This window comes from Heloderma suspectum, chromosome 10 (genome assembly GCF_057233095.1).
Source record: "Heloderma suspectum isolate Gila_16-S chromosome 10, 16-S_ref, whole genome shotgun sequence".
In the NCBI taxonomy this organism is placed as follows: domain Eukaryota; kingdom Metazoa; phylum Chordata; class Lepidosauria; order Squamata; family Helodermatidae; genus Heloderma; species Heloderma suspectum.
Window position 1 is genome coordinate 34,298,279 of NC_139467.1, and position 14,128 is coordinate 34,312,406.

Genomic DNA, 14,128 nt, shown 5'->3' on the forward strand with positions numbered 1-14,128 from the left:
GGCCTTGCGTGCTGGGACTGAGCTCTCCCCTATGTCTGGTGGTGGCAGTTCTCTCTCCCCACCCGCACTTTTTTTTTTAGTGACGGAAACTGCTTTTGTCATGTCTGTGTTGACAGTACACAGTAAATAATACGATTCCTTCATTCTGGGGATGGGTGTGTGGAAATTCCCAAGACAACAACACAGGTCCTAAGCATAGAACTTCCTCTCCTGAAGGCTGTCTGAAACAGCATTGATGCCTGTGGCGAAAAATCCAAAATGGCGCCCCATCTCATAGTAATGAGCATGGAGCACAATTGGCTGGGAAGCTGATCCAGCAGACTTTGATGACACTAGGTCTGGAGGACATTGTGGAGGATACAAAATGGCGGCCAGACTGCCAACACAGTTGGTGCTATGTAACTTGTGTCTTAGAGAAAAAAGAAAGAACTTGTTCATGGTGAGCCCTACACCCCCTGAGAAGTTATTGGAGAATTTCTCCTTCTCCTGGAGGAGTTCCCCACACCACGGTACCTCCAAATTCTCTGCTCACAAATAAGGTGGAGAATTTGAAGAGGCTATTTGAGAATAGCTGTAATGGAAATGTCTCCTTCAGTCCTGACTTCTTTTCCTGGACCTAACTAGCGGTTGGTTTCCTTGGGCAATGTCGGACATTTGCAAGAGGGGTTTTAGCAATCTCAACTGAATTGGTGGGTACAAATGAATACAGGAAGCTGCCTTATATACTGAATTGGACCATTAGTCCCTCTGTTGTCTACTCTGACAGGCAGCAGTTCTCCAGGGTCTCAGGCAAAGATCTTTCCCAGCCCTGTTGCTTGAGATCCTTTTCAGTGGGAATACCTGGGACGGAAAGTTCTCTATTGCTGTGCGTGTGCTCTACCACTGTGCTGTGGCTTGGGTGGGCACTTAATGCCTCATGCCGAAAGGGGAAATGAATCATATACAAAGAGAGGACAGAACAAGATTTGCATGGAGTATGCATGTATCCATTTATAGGTACTGATGCGAATGGAGGAATCCTTACTTCAAAAAGAAGTACAATGCATCGCACCATAATGGGGAAGCCTGCAACATGGTGACCTGGGCCCCCTCCCTCCGTGAGTCTACCTTCTTCCCGCCATTATCACCAGCTGCTCTCGCTCCCCATCCTCTTCCTCATCATTGCTACCCCTCGCCTGCTTGACAGGCAGAGAGCCAGTGAGCAAGGAGGCCGTGGCATCTCCTGCCCCTCCTTCTCACCACCACCACCGTTGTCTGGGCCAGAGCATGAGGCAGGTGAACAAGCAGGTTGCAATGGTGAGCGAGGAGGAGCAAGTCCAAGGGGCTCTTGTCAGTGGGCCCCTGTTGGAGTGTGGGCCTCAGCAGGTGCCCGACCAGGCCTACCCTGGATGCCAGCCCGGCCTGTGCACCTGCTCAGTCTGCTGTCCCAGTGGTAAGTGTTGATCAGCAACTTCAAGGCCCCCACTCTCCTTCCTTCTGGTTCTTCAGTTTTAAACCGGATTTAGACTGGACAGCACTGCAAATAGAGGGCACCTTCAAACAGAGGACTAACCTCATTAAAGAAGGACACATAGCCATCCTAGTCATGGTACTTGTGCTGATTGTCTGGACAGCAAAGACAATAGCCCCGCTACAGAATTGTCTGGAAGTCCTCTTCCCTGACATCCCTGGCCTAGACTATTGATCAGCTGGCATTGCTGTCCGTGCAAAATAGCTCTTAAAAGCTGTTGACAGCTAGTCCCGTGCATGTAAGGCCAACCTGCGGCACAGGCAGCAAAGGTTTGTGGTACGCCTGGAGCCCAGGAGTAGGGCTTCTGAATCAGGCTGTGGTCTAGAGCCAGGCCTGTGCTCCTTTCTGCCTTTCTGTCCTGGCTCAGTAGACCAGAGGCCTTGCTGCACACTGTTATTTCTTCAGCACCATCAGTATACATGCTCCCTGCCCCCAAGGACCTTACACTCTAAATGTCAGTTATCGGTGACCCCTCCCAGGGATAAAGACCTGAGGCCCCCACCTTGGTATTGGCCACTTTGCTCTCTTGAGCTTCTTTTACGGATCTACCTGATTTGTACCTCCTGGAACCAAGCCCAAAATGGAACGCCCAAGGGTTGGAATTCTGTACGTTTCCAGGCTTGCAGTACATTCCATGAGCAAGAGAAAGCTGTGTTCGACAACATGGGCACATTTGAAAAATGTGGAAAAATCACTGCGTACATTTCTGAAATGCACAGTCATGCTCTAGGCAGTGGCGGCATGAGTACAAACTGTGGGCATTTGAAAAAAGCACAAAGATGGATTTCTGTGCGAGAAAAAAGAATCCCTGTATGGAGCCAGGAAGAATGAGCTTGGTAGTGCAAAAACTGAGAACCTCAATGAGAGTGAGATTTGCAGATCTACCCATCTCTAGTCTTTGAACTATACCGATGAGCATGATGTGCTTAGGGCCATAATCGGATAGCCCCTCCCCGTGGCAGTAGTGTAAAACCCCTGGGGTTAATCCTTCCTCACTACTCACCAAAAACTGGGTGTATTGTATGCCTCCTGGCAGAGGAACCTCAAATGATCCACCTTGGATTTGTGTGGGTGACTGCTTCCTCATTTGCCTCACCAACACCTCCACCTGATTTGAGAAGGAGGGAGCCCAGCAATAGCTGTGGTTTTGTTCTTACCCTGCTTGGCCATGTGTCATTTTAAGTGATGGCAGGAGATGCCCTGTTTTATCCTATATATTGATTTATTATTATGTATTTATTACATTTATATCCCGCCTTTTTTCCTCTTTAAGGAACCCAAGGCAGGGTAATAATCCTCCTCCTCTCCATTTTATCCTCACAACAACCTTGTGAGGTAGGCTGGGCTGAGAGTCTGTGACTGGCCCGAAGTCACCCAGTGAGCTTGCATGGCCGAGTGGGGACTAGAACCCGGATCTCCCGGCTCCCAGTCCAGCACTCTCGCCACTGCACCACACTGGTGTAGTAGCGAACTCCGTCTCCATGTGTGGATCCTCCTGTAGCCAAAGCAGCACTGTCCGTGCTCGAGGGGAAGGCATCAGCAGGGTCAGGGGGACCCTAGGGTTTGCAGAAGAACAAAAAGGTTTTAAGAAAACCCTGTCAGGAGCACCCTAGCTGCCTCTTGCAGCCCCCACTAGGGATGTACGAAATTGCCCTTACCTGTCTCTGCTGGGTTCCGCTTGGGGGGGGAGGCGCTCCTTCCCTCCCCCCGGAATCCTTGCCGGCCGGCTCTGCTCTGCGGGGATTCTGTGGAGCCGCCAGCTGGCTCCGCCAGCAGCCGGACATCTGGGCGCTGGCTAGCAGGGACGCAAATGGCAGTGGCCATAGCCGCTGCCGTTTGCGTCCCTGTAGTCAGCCGTGATAGGCTACGTAAATCTTTACGTAGCCTATCACGTCTGACTTAAAAAAAAAAAACAACAACGCGTGTACGCAAATGGCGGCGGCCATAGCCATATTTCACAGCGGAAATAAGGGGAACGCAAATAGCGTAGCGGACGCTATTTGCGTTCCCCCTTATTTTCGCCGTCTTAGTCAACGTAAATATTTACGTAGACTAAGATGGCCCAAAATAAGGAATGCAAATGGCGGCGGCCGTAGCCGCCACCATTTGCATACATGCGTTGTTGTTGTTTTGTTAAGTCAGATGTGATAGGCTACGTAAAGAATTATGTAGCCTATCACGTCGTGTTCTTTTTTAAAAAAAACTAGCCATGATAGGCTACGTAAATCTTTATGTAGCCTATCACGTCTTTTTTTTTTTCCAACACTGGAAATGGCGGCGGCGGCAGCCGATTGGAAGACCAGCTGTCGCCGCCGCCTGGAAGATCCGCCCCAGGTAAGTCTCGTCCCGGGGGCAGGTGATCCACGGGGGGGGCGGGGGGGGCAGGCCGTTCCACAACGGAGTTCGGGGGGCCGATTGCACTGGCATTTGGCCTCAGCGAGATCCGTGGCGGAATTCTCTGCCATCCCTAGACCCCACCAATAGCCAACTCAGGACACAGACGACAAGGAATTCTTTCCGAGACTTTATTCCTTTATTACTTTATGACTCTTTCAGAATACTAGTCGCTAGCGCCAAAGCAAGGAACAGCACTGGGGAAAGATAGCTGAGTAGCCTAAGCTCCACGTAAGGCACTTGGTCCCCATTTGAAGGAGAATCACGGGAAGACCCTGAACTTATGGGCTAGGGAGAGATCCTCCCTCTTTCCCTTGGGTCCTCGGGACGCGACCGTTGTCTGAGCGCCAAATGAGCGGTACACCTCCTTTCTGCGCCCTCCATCTGTCGTCGCTCCCTGCGTCTGCGCCAAGCGTCCAGCAAGCCCCCCTCCAGCGCTCTCTCACTGCCAGGGTCACTATGTATCCCAGGAATGCTGGCAGGAGGAATCTCTACCAGCTGCTGTGCCTGTGAGAGATGAGCGAGCTCCTCTCCCACGGATTGCTGTTCCTCCTCAGAATCAGAACTGACGTTTGTGGGGGTACAGCTGGTGGAAGCGCCTCAGCAGCAACGGGGCATGCACATTTTCCGCAGGTTCCCAGGATCGCTCATCTGGCCCGTACCCCTTCCAGTCCACCAGATATTGCAGGCGGCAGCGAGAAAGGCGGGAGTCCAGAATCTCCGCGACCTCACTCCTCCTCCCCCTCCACCAGCACTGGCGGCGGGAGGGAGCTGGCTGAGTGATGAGGGTTGCCAGAAACCAGGGGGGACAGCAAGGACCGATGAAAAACAGGATGGATCTTCATGGCAGGGGGGAGAGCCAGGTGAAAAGCAACAGGGTTAATCTGGGCCGTAATCTGGAAAGGCCCCGTGCGGCAAGGCGCGAGCTTCCTTGCGGGCAAGTGAGAGGGGAGGTATTGGGTGGACAACCAAACCCATTCCCCCAGTTGCAGAGATGGACGCGGCTGGTGCCGCCGGTCCACGGAGTCCTTGTAGGCTGTCTTGGCTTGCTCGAGGGAGTCCTGTAAGAGGTGGTGTTCCGCTCGCAACTCCTCTAAAAAGTCCTGGGCTGCTGGCACCGAAGAGGGAGCTAGGGTGGACGGGAAGGCCTTGGGGTGGTAACCAAAATTGGCAAAAAATGGAGTTTGGCGGGTGGAAGCATGGCAGGCATTGTTATAAGCAAATTCTGCAAGAGGCAGCAAGGAAACCCAGTCATCTTGCTGGTAATTGACATAACAGCGCAGATATTGTTCCAGAGTAGCATTGGTGCGCTCGGTCTGACCGTCCGTCTGTGGATGGTGAGCGGAGGAAAGACGGAGCGTCACATGGAGCAACGCCAGTAGCTCCCTCCAGAAATGGGCAATGAATTGGGCCCCCCTATCCGAAATGAGACCCTCGGGCCATCCGTGGAGCTGGAAAACATGTGCCAAAAAAAGCTCTGCCGTCTCCCTGGCTGTGGGCAACCCAGAGCAGGGGATGAAATGGGCCATCTTAGAAAACAAATCCACCACCACCAGAATAGTGGTCTTACTGTGTGAGTGAGGCAAGTCAGTGATGAAGTCAAGGGAGAGCACTTTCCAAGGTCCTGAGGGGGTAGGCAGGGGGTGAAGTAAGCCTGTGGGCTTGCCAGAGGGGGCCTTCACCCACTGGCAGGTTGGGCAGGAGGTGACATAGGTGTTGACGTCCCGACTCACACGAGGCCACCAAAAATCCTGCGTCACTCCATGCAGGGTCTTGGCGAAGCCAAAATGCCCAGCAGTGGGGGAGTCGTGGCACTGATGGAGGAACTTCTCATGGAGGGGTCTAGAAGGCACACAGACCCGGCCGGAATGGTAAAGCAGGCCACCTCACAAAGAGAAGGGGATAGAGTGGGGGAGGCCAGAGGCTAGCCCCAATTCCTCCACTTTTGTGTGGACAAAAGCATCCTGACCCTGTGCAGAGTGAATAAGTTCCTCCCAAGAGTGAGGCACCGCAGCTGCTGCCAGGCTCTGGGGGGGGGAAGAATCAGGGGGGGGATTTCCCTTACCCCCTGGATGGAGGTCCGGCTTACGAGAAAGAGCATCTGCTTGTAGGTTGTCGGAGGCCTTCACATGGCAGATCTTAAGGTGGAACCGGGGGGGGGGGGAAGCGACCACCTAATCTGCCGCTGGTTTAAGGCACAGGCTGTCTGAGGATGTTCCAGGTTGTGATGATCGGTTCTAACTTTGACTGGGTGCTGTGCCCCCTCCAGAAGATGACGCCAGGTCTCCAAAGTGGACTTGATGGCAAACAGTTCCTTCTCCCAGATGGTATAATTCCTCTCAGACATGTTCAACTTCCTGGAGTGGTAGGCGCAGGGTTGCAACCCGCCACCCGTCCGATCTGGCTGAAAAAGCACCGCCCCCATCTCAAAGTCAGAGGCATCAGTTTGCACTACAAAAGGCTTCCTCGGTTCGGGATATAACAGGATCGGCTCAGAACTAAAAACCTTCTTAAGTTCCTCGAAAGCCTGTTGGGCAGATGCCGTCCAAAGAAAAGGAGATTTCCTGCCCTTAAGGAGGTCCGTGAGAGGAGATGTCAGCCGAGCAAAGCTGGGCTGGAACTATCTGTAAAAATTAGCAAACCCCAGAAAACGTTGCAAGTCCTTCTTGGTGGATGGAGCCTGCCAGGAGAGGACAGCCTGGACGTTTGCAGGATCCATCCTGATACCGTCAGCTGAGATAATGTAGCTAAGATAGTCCAAAGAGGTTAGGTCAAACGCACATTTCTCCAGCTTGGCATAAAGATGGTGCTCGCGGAGGCGCTGGAGGATGGCGGAGACATGGTGCTGATGGGCGTGGGGGTCCTCAGAAAATATGAGTAAATCATCGAGATACACAATGAGGAAAGTGTCCAAATACTCCTGGAAGATGGCATTCATAAAACGCGAAAACATGGGGGGGGGCAGGCGAGCCCAAACGGCATCACTAGGTATTCACACACAGCATCATTCCACTGTAAATTCTGCATCAGCAAGCGAAAAGTTGTCGCGTAGTTGGAAACTGAGTCCTTGCCCTGCCTGAGGCAGCGAATTTCCCAAGAAGCCGTCTGCGTGCGCAGGGGGTCACCGAAAAAACTGGCCATCGCTGTCATGAAACCTTGATAGTCCTCGAGCAGGGGGTCATTAGCGAGAAGAAGTCCTGAAGCCCATTTAACTGCCATGCCGGAAAGTAGGTTAATGATGAAGCCCACACGAACCTGTTCTGTCAGGAAATTCTCAGGTCGTAGGCGCGTGTACAGCTCCAACTGGGCCCGGAAAATCTGAAAAATTCCTTTCTCACCAGAAAACTTCTCTGGCAAAGCCACCGGGCACTTGCGGCTGGAGGGAATCGGAGGTGGTGGGGGTTGAACCGCAGCTTGCAGACTCTGTACAGCAGTCGTCAGTTGAGCCACTTGATCACGAAGAGCCTGGTTCTCTTGCGCGAGAGCTTGCACCGCCGGGTCCATGGCAGCCTCCAGAGGCAGTAGGAGCAGAGAGAGAAAGAAAAAAAGAGGAACGGGGACCAAGCTGTCAGGAGCGCCCTAGCTGCCTCTTGCAGTCCCCACCAATAGCCAACTCAGGACACAGACGGCGCGGAATTCTTTCTGAGACTTTATTCCTTTATGACTCTTTCAGATGCTAATCACTAGCACCAAAGCAAGGAACAGCACTGGAGAAAGATAGCTGAGTAGCCAGGTAAGGCAGTTGGTCCCTGTTTGAAGGGGAACCACGGGAGGACTCTGAACTTATGGGCTATGGAGAGATCCTCCCTCTTTCCCTTGGGTCCTCGGGACGTGACCGTTGTTTGCACGCCAAACGAGTGCTATGCCTCCTTTCGGCGCCCTCCATCTGTCGTCGCTCCCTGCGTCTGCGCCGAGCGTCCAGCAAGCCCCCCTCCAGCGCTCCCTCACTGCCAGGGTTACTATCTCTCTCAGGAATGCTGGCAGGAGGAATCTCTGCCAGCCGCTGTGCTTGTGAGAGATGAGCAAGCTCCTCTCCCACGGATTGTTGTTCTTCCTCAGAATCAGAACTGCTCTGGGGCTCTATGGGCTCAGTTTCCACCCTGACAAACCGTAAGGGTGACTCATGGTTGAAAAACACCTTGGCCTGAGTCCTTGAGGACCCCTGCCAGTCAAAGGAGACACTGCCGGGCTTGATGGACCAAATGTCTGACTTGGTATAAGCAGCGGAGGCTGGTGGCACCAGGGTCAGGAATGAGCTTGGTGGTGCAAAAACTGACAACCTCAATGAGAGTGAGATTTGCAGACCTACCCACCCCTAGTCTTTTATTTATTTATTTATTTATTCATTCATTCATTCATTCACTCATTCATTTATTTCATATCTATACCACCCAATAGCTGAAGCTCTCTGGGCAGTTCAAAAAAATTTAAACCAAAAAGCACACAGTAAAATAATATAAAATAGAAAAGCATTAAAACCACAATATAACAATACAACCAAAATAAAATCAGAATAAAACCTAGCAGCAATGCAGAAATTTAGAATACAGATTTAAAACAGCAAAGCTAAAAGACTAGAAAGCTAAAGTGCTAAAATGCCTGGGAAAATAAAAAGGTCTTCACCTGGCACTGAAAGAAATATAATGTAGGTGCCAGGTGAACCTCACTAGGGAGCTCATTCCACAGCCGGGGTGCCACAGCAGAAAAGGCCCTCTTCATAGTAGCCACCCGCCTCACTTCCTTTGGCAGGGTCTCACGGAGAAGGGCCGCTGAGGATGAGCTTAAGGTCTGGGCAGGCACATATGGGAGGAGGACCACTATACCAATTATCATTATGTGTTTAAGATCAAAATGGGATCGCCCCTCCCTTTAACAACAGTGTAAGATCCCTGGGATCTGACTGATGTCACTCCAGGTTTCAGTCAGAACTTTTGGATAGCCCCTTAGAGTTCTGACTGGTTCTGACTGAAACTCGGAGGGGATTCAGCACTCCACTGACGTCGGAGCCACCAGCCTCCACTGCCTAAGTCTGTGTGTGGGAACCCCAAAACAGTCCAGTTAGGATGGAACATGCTCAGGGGCTAGGAATGCTACAGCTTGTTTGGGGAAGGGAATGGGGGAGGGGGAGGAAGGGGAAGGGAATGGGGTATTGTGGAAAAGGACATGGCTGGCTGACTGGAGCCATGAACAGGAGCACTCCACCTGGCAACATTTTGTGGCCGCTTCCCCTTATGCCCTCTTCTACTGCCAAGGTTGCATTAGTGCTTCCCTCAGTCCATAGATCCTTGGCTCCAGACATCCATTGAAACGAATGAGACTTGCAATAATAATAACAAACTCCAGTCCCGCTGATTCCAAGGGGTCATATTAGGTTTGACTAAATCTGGATCCAACCTAGCAGTAGGTTTCATGTACATTACTTATTGCATCAGGATCTCCACATGCTAGAGATGGGTAAGCAGCCTCATGCTTGACCTGGAAATGAATCGGGCCTTTCGCATGTTCCATTTGAATGCTTGGAAACCCTTGAGGTTTCTCCTCCCCACAAGTGTTCCAAAGAATGCACAACACGTCCAATTTCCTCTACTGGTTAGTCCCCATCTCCAATGTGGCAGGATTCACCTTGGGAGCCAGGACAGGATACTAGGTAGCTCTTCCTTTGAAGATGGGACAGGCCCACAGGGCATCTCTTCCTTCCCTGAACTCTTTGGTCTTTGCAAAGTAAAGATTCTGCCAGTGTAGTGATACTGGCTGCATCACGTCCCCAGTCGCCCCCGCCCCCCGCTAGCCTTCACAGGTGCTAAAATGCAGCCCACATCCTAGGAATGGACAAATCTGTCAATTTTGGTTTCTGTCAGTTTCTCATTTTACTACTCTTTCTCATTTTACTACCCTTAAATTCCAAGCTCTGTTTCCAGTCGGTTTGCAGATACATTTCTATGCATGTGTGTGTGCGTTTTTGTATGCAATTTCCCTGAATATGTGCATTTTTGTGTGCACTTGCCCCAATATACACATTTCTGTTTGTTTTTTTTAATTTGGAGAACTCCATTGTGAAATTCGGAGCACTGCAAATTTTGAGGCATAACTGAATTTCAATCTATGTATAGGTTTGAAAGTGTGAAATTTGGTCAGTGCAAATTTCTCCCCCATCCCTGCACATGACCCCAGTAGAAATTGACATTTTCATAGTTCGACACCCCATGATCCCATGATCCCCTGATTGAAAAAGACACTGGCAGCAGCTTAACTTTCTGAGCTGGTGGGAGGAGGTCTCTCCCACCCTCAAGGACGCCCTCCACCACCTGTGGTCCCACCCCTCACTGCAGCAGAGGACAGCATAGGACAGTGCTATGAGCAGAATTGTGCAGGTGATGCCCATTTTGATTCTGCATGGAAGAATTCTAGCCATGTGGGAAACCCTGCTTGAATACTTGCTGCATCTCTGCTGCAAGCTGACTCATGGAACAGATGGATGGTTCTGGGTGGAGGGGCAGAAAGTAAGTATGTTTAAAAGAGGAAGACTGACAGCTCTGTGGCTGAACACCTGCTTTGCATGCACAAAGTCTCAGGTTTGGTTCTTGGCCTCTCCATTGGAAAAAAAAAAAAAGTCTAATGGCACCTTGAGACTAACTTTTAAGAAGTGTGTATATATATATATATGTATATATATATATACATACATACATATGTGTGTGTGTGTGATAAGCTTTCATTAAGAGATAACTCTTATTGTCAGATGGTGAGGGGCAACCGGACAAGGCAAGGTGAAAAAGTCAATTCAAAGTAGGGATATTGGAGGAATCCATTTGGGGGGGTAGAGTTTGCGAGGCTTTCATCAGCTCGCACCCCTAGACTTCAGCTCACTTCCCCACGAGCGTGCCTTCCTCAATCTGCACTGAGTCAGACCAACTTGCAGATTTTTCTCCTTGTAAATAGAATTTGCACAAATTGTGACTGCAATTTGCATAATTGGTGCAAATTACAGCTGTAAGTTGCTTAATTTGCACAAATTGTGGCCAGAATTTGTGCAAATTGCAGCCAGAATTTGCGCAAATTATGCAGATTGCGGCCACAATTTGTTCAACTTTCTATTTATGAGAAGAAGAAAAAACCTGAAAAAAGTTCCTGGATATTGGGAAAAGCCTGCAGCTTGGCTTGCAAATGCAAGCCAAGCCGGGCAGGCAGCGGGAATCTGTCAGGCCCGCAAAGGGCCGGATTTTCAAATGACAGACATCCCTAATTCAAAGCTGGCCAAAAGGAAACATTCTGAAGTTTTTAAGAGGATGGTAATAGTACAAGTTATGCAGAATCTTTATCATGTGAGAGAGTTGAACAGGAGCTTCAGTACAGGCCAAGCCAAAGGCTGCAAAACGCTATGCAAGCTTTTGAGTTCTTCAGAACTCTTCATCAGGCAAGACAGTAAACAAAGCACAACAAAAGGAAGAGAAGCGGAGTTTGCATTTGGTTACGCAGTCTTAAGATGGGAAGAGGGAGGGGACTGCAGACATTCAAATGAGGCTTTAGCAGGTACTGAGATGGTGTAAGTTGAAACCTTCTCAGTACCTGCTAGATTTCAATTTGAATGTCTGCATCCTGCTCCCAAATTCTATTTTAATACTGTAAACAAATGCAGACTCCATAGCTTCAACATCAGCCACCACCTTTTTCTTTGTTTACCATTTTTCCTGATAAAGAGTTCTGAAGAACTTGAAAGCATGCATACTGTTTTGTGGCCTTTGGGTTGGCCCCCCCAAAAGGCATTATGCTAATATGGTTTTTAGCATTTTTCTCTTGGAATTGTTCTTTTGACCAACACAGCTACCTTTGCTTCTCAGGTTTTTAAAGTTTGAGAGATACTGGGAATGACATTTGCTAAGTGCAAGACATTGGCTCACTCTCATTTTGACATGTTTGTGTGTGTGGACATTTGTGGAGCATCTTACGGCCTCCTAAGTTTATATATAACTTTAGGATGTTTCCAGATGAGCCTTTTATCAGGCCATTACCCTGCCTCATTTACCGAATTTTAACATACGTAGGTTACAGACAATGCTGTTTTCCACTCATAACCCTCCTTTGTTTTCTGACCTCTTCTTCCATCTTCCTGGTGAAAAACTGCTAAGGGGGCCAGGGAGCTGAAATAGCTGCACAAGGACTTCCGACCAGTAGTGCTACAACGTGTTCTTCTAGGAGCACCCTTAGTGCCAAGTCCAGGATTTGGGGGCCTTCTTTAGGGTTTGGAGGCCTTCTATTAGTGCTAGGATGCATTCTTCTTGGAGCATCTTTACTGCCAACTCCAGGGATAGGAGTCCTTCTTTTGGGCAATGCATCCTCAAGTGGAACCTGGACGAGTTGGGGTGTACAAACCAAGGCTTGGATCTAGATGTAGCTATCTTCAGAGTAGGCCCATTGAAGCCAATGGGTCTTGATTTAGTCATCACTAACTCAAGTCCTATTGGTTTCAATGGGTCTACTCAGAGTATGACTAAATCTGGATATGACTCTAATCCCCCCCCCCCAGCTGTTCCATGCGATGCGAGAATGGTGTTGTTGCTGGTAGGCTCTTTGCTGGTCTTGGGGACTCATCGAATGCCCATGTCAGGCACACTCTGAAGCCAGCCTTGTGCATCATCTCCTTCCAAGAGCTAACTTTGAAAAACTGAGATGGGTCCGCCAGCTGCATGCCTGTGATTTGCTTCCTTCTTTGGAGGAGTGGGCTGTGGTGACTCAGTGGTGGAGGGAATGCTCTCTGCACAAGTGCAGAGGTACCAGCGAGCTCATTTTTGCACACCTTTGGCAGGTGGGTCTTGTCAAGGAAAAGAGTGCTGAGAGCTGAGCCTTCCTGAGGAGCAGTCCGCACATTCCTGGTCTACCCATTCTCCCAAAGCGCCTTTCCTGACTTCCCTCTCTAGAACCAGGACTCATCCAGCTGTTTTGGAAGGGGAGATAAATGAGTCATGCTGTGTCCTCAAAGGCGAGTGTTTGGATTGCTGTTTTCTTTCTCTCCCCCCCTCTGCTTCTTCTCCCCCACTTCTCCCCAATTCAGAGTGTGACTCACTAGTCAGCTAGAAAAGACACAACGCTCTCAGTTCTCGAGAAACCACACGTCTGCAGAAGTTTCCCACGGTCGGTGCTTTAAATAGATGCTACCAAAAGACATGGACCTTGCATTTGCTCACTAGATCACGGGTCACATTGCTCCTGCCCCCCCGGTACTTTTCCCTTCCTTCCCTAATTCCCCCCTTAGGCTATGAAGTGATGAAAACTGAAGATCACATTTGACTTGAAAACTGTATGGAGAAGTGTGAAATCTGAAGCTGTGTGTGTGTATTTTTTAATAAATAAGAAAAACATTGCCTCTCCAGGGATAGCATCTTAGCCCATCTGAGGTAGCAAGGGCAAATGACACCTGTCTATAAACTTTACTTCTTTGGACCACAGACAGACTAGTGCTGTTTGAGATGGCTGACCTCCTTACCACTTTTAAATCTCATCAGTCCCCCGGAAGTTCCCTTCTGCTCCATTTCCCAGGAGGGCAACAATGCTTTGTTGGCTACTAAGAGGAGCTTATAGAATCATAGAATAGTAGGGTTGGAAGGGGCCTATAAACCATCGAGTCCAACCCCCTGCTCAATGCAGGAGTCTAAGTCAAAGCATCCCTGACAAATGGCTGTCCAGCTTCATCTTGAATGCCTCCAGTGTGGGAGAGCCCACCACCTCCCTAGGGAATTGGTTCCATTGTCATATTTGCTTTGCTAGATCTGACCTAGTATGTCAAACCAGAATCCTCTGCAAGAGCTTAACTCCTTTGCAACTTAGCGGTTCCAAAGTGAACATAACGTTAAAAACACAAACCCTTAAATTAACAGACAGAGGCTGGGGGCAGAGGGCATAATGGAGCATAATGAAGGGTGTATATATTTTGCATTTAAAAAAAATCCAAAAATACTGTACCAAAGTTACCCAGCTCCTGCTCAAGCAAAACTGAATCTTACAGCCTGTACACGTTATGCGTGTCGGTTCCAGCTTCTTCCTCCTGATGAAGTGGACAAGGTGCTTTCATCGGTACGGCCGACCACCTGCTTACTTGATCCTTGCCCATCTTGGCTCATTATGGGCTGCAGAGAGAGACTGGGTGAGGGGATCAAGGCGGTGGTGAACGCCTCCCTTGAGGAGGGAGTGATGCCATCAGCCCTCAAGGAGGCAGTGATAAGACCGCTC